Source organism: Macaca mulatta, chromosome 7 (genome assembly GCF_049350105.2).
Source record: "Macaca mulatta isolate MMU2019108-1 chromosome 7, T2T-MMU8v2.0, whole genome shotgun sequence".
Lineage (NCBI taxonomy): Eukaryota > Metazoa > Chordata > Mammalia > Primates > Cercopithecidae > Macaca > Macaca mulatta.
Genome location: NC_133412.1, coordinates 151,537,895 through 151,547,777, shown reverse-complemented (window position 1 = coordinate 151,547,777; position 9,883 = coordinate 151,537,895).

Here is a 9,883-nt window from a genome sequence, read left to right as displayed (position 1 = left end):
CCTTCACCTACATGTTGAACTGTCTGGGGGAAAAAAAAAAAAAAAAAAAAAAGTCATTCATAACCAGACTCTCAGGATGAATGACATTAGATAGACAATAGAGAAATAACCATGATGACTGTTGACCTGCTCCAAATTTGAAAGCAAATAAGACTAAAGTTCCTAGTAGTTTTCTCATGTTATGCTGAGATCAGCTCTTCCTAGCATTAAGCAGCCATTCTCAGAAGTATTGTTTACACACACTATATGGGTATCTGTTTAAATACTCAGGTAATACAAACTGGAAGTGTTCTAACCAGACTAGTATCTTTAAAACTGCAGTTGTTTTAACATCTGTGGTGTGTATTTTACCAGGAAGCAGTAATTTCCCTATTTAAATGAACCCTTCCAAAAAAACTATTCCCAATCAAAACAGACAATGTAGTTAAAAGGATTCTTGAGTTAAGCCAAGCCAAAAGCTTCCTTCAAATTTTACAGTCATTAAGCCTTATAATATTAGCTTTGGTAGCTACTTTAAAATTACCGTCCAAAGTTTTTTTTAACTGAACACTAACTAGTTCTAATTCTAGCGATTTTCATCCAAAATGAAAATCATAAAAAAGGGTTTCATGTCAAATAAATTTTGGTAACTTTGAAATGTACATTTTCCTTCTCAGAAGTTTGTAATTTGCCTTGTCAAAACAAAGGCTCTGAGAAGTCCCGCGGTCAATAAACCTGCTTAGTTTAAAACTATGTTTTCAGAACTTACTTTTTCCAGTTTTTTTTTCCTTGAAATATTATTAGCATTTCTAAACATTGAGTACACATGAACACCAAGAAGGTAATAAGACACCAGGGTAGAGGATGGAGGGTGGGAGGAGAAAGAGGATGGAAAAACTACCTATCGGGTATAATACTTATTACCTGGGTGACAAGATAATCTATATACCAAACCCCTATGGCACACAATTCACCTATATAACCAATCTGCACATATACCCCAAACCTAAAGAAAAAGTTAAAACAATAAACATTATTAGCATTTCTCAAAATTTTTTCGGAAGATGACAATCTGGCTGAACGTGCTATATAATACCAGGTTCTACAAGACAACAAAACTTCCTCAAATTCACCCAGATTTCTATTTTTCCTTGGGCCTATTTTGAAATCATATAATGCATTGTTTTTAAAGAAACAGAACATTTAAAACTTCCCCGGTTAATACACAAATAGGTTTAATAAGTCTAGGTTTAATAAGCAAGAGGTTAATATTTGATTGAGTTTCACAGTCCTTTCATCAACTTCATAGCACACAAGCCATTATAGGTAAAATATTGGACCACAAAACTCACATTATCAAGTTCGGGTTCAGAGATATCACTAATAATAGAAGAGTGTGTTGCTCAATGCGTATTTGCCATTTAGCAATTATTACCAGCAACAAGGAACAATGGATTATAGTAACAAATTTATTTCAAATATTTCAAGAAAATGGGTTGAGAGACTTTTCTGTATTTCTTTATTGTTTGAAAGACTTTTATTTGGAGAGAAGTATAATAGACACACACAAACACACACACACAATAGTATTTGAGGTTTGAGATTTATTTTTGTATAGTATCAAGCCAATGTACTGACTCTCATTTCAATAACAGATCTGCAGGCATTTGTGAGGCATAGTCCTTAGCTTATCTTTAAGTAAATATTTTGATTGTCAGGCAGCTCGTTGCAAATAAGGTTCTTTTCGAAACTCAGATCTGATGCATCCAAGCCCACTTGCACATCATTCATTTAATAATCTGTGTCTGTGCTAAAATATGAAATCATCCCAAGGAGGTCAAAGTACAGAGAAAAGCAGGCTTTGCAGGGGTTTCATTTAAAAGGGCTGCAGAGCATGGGGGACCCAGTTCTCTTTCAGTTCTGTGGTCTTTACTATGCTACATTACCATAAAGCTTAGGAAATGAGCTATTACACACCATCATCCCTCCTAACTGCTATCACAGAAAATCACACACTCACAGAACAGCATTAATTGTCAGAATTAGCAACCATTTAAAAGGCAGCTGTTCTTTCACTCTTAAATAGGCTCCAAATTTCACATTTTCTCCCTGCATTGGCTGCTCCATCTATTGCTCTTACACACGCACACACATGCATGCACACGCACACAATGGCTCTTCAAACAAATTTTTTAAATTATCTATATTCATTTAAAAAAAAAAAACAAGAAAATGTTATTAAGCAACATTTTCATCCCAATACTTGCCATCATTGTTACAACTGGCTGGAAAGCTTCCAACCTGCACGGAAGCACTTTTCAAAGCTCCAGGTGGAAGGTCTCGGTTTTGTGTGGGTTGGGGGAAAAAAAGAGCAGTATCTCTTTAAGAGTCAACAGTAAATTAACTTGCCCAAAAGACTGAAATAATTAGCAGTTAGTAGCTTATTAAAAGGATGGCAAAGGCCAAGCTGCCATCTGGGATCTCCAGTTTCTTGTGATTGTTATTATGTCAAGATGTGCAAGTTGCATTAGGTTTCATGTCACCGCGCCTGCCCTTGCTTTACATGTAAATTTTAATGAAAGATGCAGCACTTTTACAATCAGATGTCCATCAAAAAGTGTTATTAGTCTGGCTTTTTACAAAGCTTATGGTCTTTTCCACCTCTGTTATTCTGCTTACCACTAAATGCCTTAGGAAAAAAAAAGAGAAAAACTCAATAATATCAATTAGATATTCTCTTTGTATAGAGGGAAACCTGTGCTTAATCAAAAACAGGGCAAAGCTACCTCACAAGAGGACAATATTTTTGCTTCTATTTACACACAGTGAAAAACCACACTGCCTGGGTGTCTCACAAGGTTAATCCTTCTTAAAGAAAGTTAAGCAACCTAGAGCCTGCCTACTGATTATTACATGGATAAACACAATTTTGGATTGAGTGGGGAAAATACATGTATTTATTAAAGATAAATGGCAATTTTAAAAAAAAATCAATTAATAAAGAAAAATGGCAGAAAGGGTCACAACGGAACCTTATAGTGATGGGCATATTCTATTTCTTGATTTGGATGGTATTTGCATAGCTATACAGAGGTTAAAAAAAAAAAACCTTCAAGCTGTATGCTTAAGAGCATGCCTTTTATATACTTTGCACTGTGTATGCTATCCCCAGTAAGCAAATAAATGACAAGCAAATAAAAAATTCCCTATGTGTTCACACACAAAGCACATTTTCTTTTCTGATTCTGATAATGTAAAGCATGGGTGATCTGACTAAATGATTACCTAACAATTTCCCTTTAAAATAAAAAATTAATTTAAAAACTGCATATATAAAAATACATTAAAAACAGTGCATTTAAGACTTTTTACTTGAAGAGAGGTGTTTGTTACATCTGAAAGCTATTTTCAAACTCCCATTGACTGTGAGCAAGGTGTCAGAGGGCTGGGTCTATGTTTGCTCAGTTTCTGTGTACTCAGTACCTAGCATATCGCTGGCTTTCCATCAATATTTGTTGAATGCCAAATACACATTGCTTTTCTAATATTATAGCAGAGGATCTGCTAAATTCTGATACATGTCACCCTGGAATCTATTATTTTCAGTACACCTACAAATGGCAACTACATATAAAAACACAATATACCAGTATAAGCCTATTAATATGTATTTGCACAAATTGTACCTATACTCAGATATACACTGCCCTACACAACTAAGAAACAGATGATAGCATATACAAGCTTAAGCACACAGGGAAATGCACTGTGCTTGTTCTCTCATTAAATATCTTTCCATCAGACTATTCTTTCAAAGTCTTTGCAAATGAGATGTATCTTAAAGACAACACAATTCCAAACATTCTTTGCCTGTAGGTGCTATCAAAGTCAGATTTATGTGTGTATACATATTGATCTACAGTTGAAAATTATATATCTTCTAAGGTTAACCAACTCAACTAGATAAGCAAAGGATAGATCATTATTCATACCTTAGAGGAGAAAGTCTTTTATGACATATATACGCAGACATAAAATCTATAAGTAATCAATAAATCCAAATTGATCATTGAGGAGGAGGAGACAGACATGTTGTTTCAAAATCTGAGAAATAATTTCTTTTATGTATTGTCAATTGGAATTTAATTAAAACATTCTACTGATACATTGTACATTTTATTAATAAATCTTCTGTTCACATTAACAGTTTTTTGAATGCTCCAAGAAACATCCATGCAAAAAATGTCTGGTGTCCAGTGAAAATTTCTAAACAAGAAAAAAACACACTTTTCATATTTTTCAAGCACCATCTCAAAGACATCACTGCCAAAAATACAGAGCTGCTAAAATCAAGCAATTTACTTTTTATGTTTAAAATAAATCTATTTTCCCCCACAGACTTTCAAAACATTAGAAGAAGAAAACATACATGGAAAACAGGCTTCTTCAAAAAACAAAGCGATTTTATATTCATTGTCAAGAGGACAAATCAGTGGTGGATGAGAAACAGATGAGACAAGAGATGGAAATGTAATACTGCCCCTATTTTATTATAATTAGATATTTATAGAGCACAGATGAGTTTATTTTCATAATTAGTAGCTGGCATTAGTAAATGAATTTGCATACACAGTTGGCTATCAAGGCAGTAACTTATTTTCAGGGCTCTCGAGTCCCAGCAGGGACAAGACAGGGTTCAACTCCTTAAATCAGCTTTCTTAATGTTATTACCAGTAAAATGCAATCTACATGAAATCATGTTCAAATTCATGTAGCTTGATTATCCCTTTCCAGTTTGGCCAGTGTTGATTAGCTTAGCATTAGAAGGCCAGTGATCAAATCTACATGCGAAAAATACACATAAACAAATCAAAAGGGCCTTCTAAACTCTAAAGGACTAGAAGAGATCTTAGGGTCAACACTATCTAATCCAGTGAATACAAAACTCTGTAGAGCAAAGGGAAAAAGAAACAAAATCCCCCTGCTGCCCCGGCTGCCCTAAAGGTTTAAAAATCCGTTCTTGATCATTGTTGAAGATGTCAGATACCTCTCTCCCAGGTCATGCTCTGCATTCTCCATACCCTCCCCACACTTTCCCACACCACTCTACAAAAGCAACTTTACCCAACACAGACCAGCCTCTCTGAAGGTAGTGCCAAGGGTAGGAAGGATTCCTGGTAACTGATCACAGCAATGGTCAAACAGAAAATTAATCAAACTACCTCCCACTACTGACATCCAGTAAGAAATTTTGAAGGCATCTTTTTCTCCTCCCTTATTCTCAAACCAAAGGTAAAAAACTTACAGCTCATGCACCAAATCATCTGGCACGCAGGTACACACCTGTGTGTGTGTTCATACGTACGTATAGAGGAGAAGATACCTTGAGATGACATTTTTATCACGTCCACTTCTGGCTTTTCTTGAGCATCTGGTGACTGTGCCTGCATCCTTGCGTGGCAGCGATTAGCTGGAGCAGAGTGGAGGCTGCTGCCTTTGATGGCACTTGCGCTCTCCAGTTTGTCATGATTCCCACCATGACCTATTGCTTCTCTTACACTAGGACACTATTTATCCCCAGGTCTACTTCATAATACTGGTCAGGACCCTGCTGGCTTTTGGGTCTGTGACCCCTGCCCTGAGTTCAGTTTCAAGGGAAGGTATTTGGTAACCTCATCCAGAATGGGTAATCCCTAAATGGACTAGAAGAAGGGGAAGAAGGCCAAAATATACTCTCAACACTTAAATGGGGGCTTTCAGAACAGCTGACCAAGGCTAGTTGCTGAAGTCCTCTGTGCGAGCCACTTCTAGGTAAGTTCGCGCTTGTTTTTGGCCATGTCCTGCCTAACAGCCTCCTGAACAGAGTGGTTTTTGTTATAGCCTACCCACCCTGCTCAGTTCTGTAGATTTAACTTGACAATTCTTTCCATTATGGATTTACTACTTCATCAATCAGCTTTAAAAGAATGACAACATCTGAGGTATATTCCTTCTTTTCTCTGACAAATGTCTAAGAATAAATTCAAGACCTCTCCCATGTTTATTCTGGTGTAATCTATAAAATTTTCCCTCTGACACTTGCACACACAGGGCCAGAGAAGGCCTTAGTGAGGAGGGAACTGGAGCCAGAACACGTGGTCTCACTTCATGACCCACTGGGGCTCCTTTGCTCAGTGATTAGGGGTCATGAGGGTTGTGATAAGGAACATATGTTAGTAAGTAGAGTGATTTCATTACTAATATCAGCATTGAAAATCTAATCCTGTCCATCTCCCCTCCCCCATATCTAAAATCAGTTGTTTAGTTCGGTTAAACCATTACTTAATTTTGTAAGCATTCATTAAGTACAACTCTGGCCCTAGTACTGAGTTTGTGTAGAATGAGTGACAGAGACAGCAAAGACACAGGTCTTGGTCTTTTGTGGGACAGGTTGTGGGGAGTGGATTGAAACACATGAGTAAATGTGACTCAAGGCAGTTTGGCATAGTTACCTTATAACACAGCACAAAGTCTGGCAGACCTAGGAGCCTTGGATCTTCAAGGATAAGAGGGAGAAGCATGTTCAAGGACATTCAAGAAAGAGAGTAGTAGAGCTTGAGCAAAAGTCCGAAGGCGGGAGAACACAGTGTGGATGCAAGCAGAGTGACCTGGGGACTTTGGGAGATGGAGGAGCTGGCAGGAGTGATGGTGGGCAGAGGGGGTATGCCCACTGAAAATAAAGCAGGGAAGGCACCTTGACAATTATACAACAAGAATCTACCTAAAATTTTGGAACAGATGAGCTACATGACCCGATTTAATTTTAATTTTGCTTTATTTTCACTTTCAGGAAGATAAACGACAGCAGAATAAGAGGATTAGAGATTCTGAGTCCTTTCTGCATGGAACACACTATGCCAGACACATCTGGATGTTAACAAATGAATACGTTTGTCAAATATGTGCAATCTAGTAGAGGGGAGCAGTCCAATTCCCAATTAACTTCCATATAAATTGTTAGAGAGGTACATGGAGGACGAGCCCAACTCTGAATGGAGCATTCAAGGAAAATGTCACATAAGAAATGAAATATATGTATTTTTCAACAGGCAGAAAAAAGGGGATGAGGGGCTGTTAGAAGGTAGAGAAACAGAATAAGCAAAGGTAAGAGATGAGGAAATTCTAGAGAGGTTATTTGGTATTCCACTTGGCTGGAGCAGCAATTTTGTAGCTAAACTTAACGGAGGAGCAGGATAAAGGTAAACAGGACCATATAAGGGAAGGCTTTGAAAGTGGGATAACTAATCCTGCACTCCATTTGGTGGGTGGCAGAGTTTAAGCAATTCTCAACCACTGAATAGACTGGAAGAGAACAGAGGCAGAAAGACTAATTAGGAGAGGGCAATAATTGAGTAAGTGCTAACTGGAAACTGATCCAGGGAGCTGACAGTAGAGATGCAAGAGACTTTCCGGAGGAGAGTCTCAACAAGCTCTCTCTCTACCAATTGCCTGGGAGTAGGAAGGTTCAGGAAGGAGAATGATAGAAAGTAATTCCTGGGTTTCACACCCGGTGATAAGGCGAGTGGGAACTGCATTAACAAACGGGGAGACATCATAAAGGGAAGCTGGTTTGTGGGCAGATGATAAGAAGGTTGACTTTGAGCCTACTGAAGTGCCTCCCTTAGTGGGGCATTTACATAGACGTATGTTACAGAGAATGCAAGGTGGTAGGCTGGAACTTATGACAGGTCAGTGCAGAGAGGTAGCTAGAAGGCTTAAACATGGAGGGCACCTTTGTATCCGGGAGAGGCAGTGTAGAGTAGGGGTTAGGGGCACAGATTCTGGGCTCGATTCTCACTTAGTAGTCATCAACTTATGTTATCTGACTCTGAGCCTTATTCTTATCCATAAAACAAGAATAATGCCACCACCTACCTCACAGACGAGTTATGAGCATTAAGTGTGACAAGTCCATTAACCATATAGCACAATGGCTGGTGCATGACGAGTACTCCGTAAGTGTTAACAGCTTCTAGTAGTGGTAGTAGCAGTGACTCAGAGAAAGAAGATACTCACGTGCAAAATCTAAAAAACACTTAAAACATCTATTTTATGGGATGTTGTAAGGGATTAGGGAAAGACAAGGAGACAGAGACTGACTCTAATGCATTGCCATTGAGAGAAGAGGCAACAGTGCCACATGCATCAGAAAAGTTGAGTCCTAGGCAGATTGGTGGCTGTGCCTCTGAGGTCACCAGTGCCTTCCACTGAGTAGCGTCAGTGGTGAGGTGGAGATACAGCCAGATGTAGCCCTGTAATCATTTATTCCTCTTCCTCTCCCCGCTTTTCCACCTACCTCCTTTCAAAAGATACCAACTTAGCAATGGGGTAAGGGTTCCCCATGACAGATTTCTGAGAATGAAGCCACCTGGGATTTGCATAAAAGGAACAGGCAATCAACCAACCCCAAAGTGGAAAGGACTGAACTGCTTCCAAGGCAACCATACATAACTTTTCAAAGACCCAGAAAAGCATAAAACTCAAATAAGAGATAGCCAGCTCACAGACGCGTCATTGAATCCATGCTTTCAATAACTTGTCGGCCCCTTCTTTCTTCAACATCCTCATGGCATAAAACACACTTCCTACTTCTGTTACTTGCCAGTCTTTGAAGGAAGAGACAGCACACATACTCATTGAGATAGGGGCTGCAGAGTGAAGGAGGAAGCAGGGAAGACTAGATGCAGACACATACTTATAATTTATCAGTTAACCTCTCCCTTCACTCCTGAACAACTAATCCAATTTGAGCTAGTGAGCCAGGTTCTCTAGGCTTGGGTCTCTGAGAGCTTTGATTAGAAATGGATGCGTTACCCAAAGGTGTGATGCAATGAAAGGCATGTCAGAGTGCTGGCACAAGCTCGCGCACTCAGCCTCTCTACTTTTCTCTGCCCACCTGGCAAAAGGCTGGCTTTGTAAGTAAAAATCCTACATTACCTCTTTCTCCTCTTACTCCTGACTGTATAACACATTTTCATTCCTGTGTTCTTTTACACCCTCCCAGTCCCACCCTTCTGAACCCATTACCCCATCAGAAAATTCCAAATCCCACATATACAGGAAATACAACACAGGAAAAAAAGATAAATAAATAAATATCCCCCCTCGCAATTCCACATTAAATAAAATTTCAGGCAATTCACCAATACTCTCCCTTTCTCGTCTACCATCCTTCCCCCACCAATGTTATCCCCAAATTCAGTTATTTCAAGTAATAGCAATAATGATGCATAATTTCATACTTCCCCTGTTCCCTCAATATATTTACTAGGAGGGGATCTTAGAACACCCTGCATGGAAGTAACATGTATCTTCCCCACACTGTGTAACCACTTTCAGAGTCCCCCATTCCTGCTAGAAAGAGTACGAGATCATGCAGAAGGCCCACCCTCAGTTTAGAGGGAGGCAGGCCAATACAGAATCATCCCCAAACACTGAACGTGAAGTGCACTGAAGGGAAATGATAGCACTGGCTTTTTATTTTTATTCTTATTTTTCTGTTGTTGTTAAAATCATTAATTTCTCATCTGGACTGTATTCAGAATCAACAATCCTAATTTATAATCTGGACTGCATTCAGAATCGACAATCCTCTTGGATGCATGAATATTTCAAGACGCAGATTGATAGTTATAATGATAAAAGTAAAGTGAGCTCTACCTTTACTTCTACCTACAGAAATGAAGGTCCAAGTAAGTAGAGGAAGCATGTGTCCCACCATGGAGGCGGCGAGAGAGAGAGAGAGAGACAGAGAGAGAGCAAGGAGAGTCAAACATCAGCACACTGCAGACACACAAAGAGACGTAAAACACACAAAACAAAAACTCGCAACAGTAAAGGCAGTAGCATTGCAACATCCTGAGGA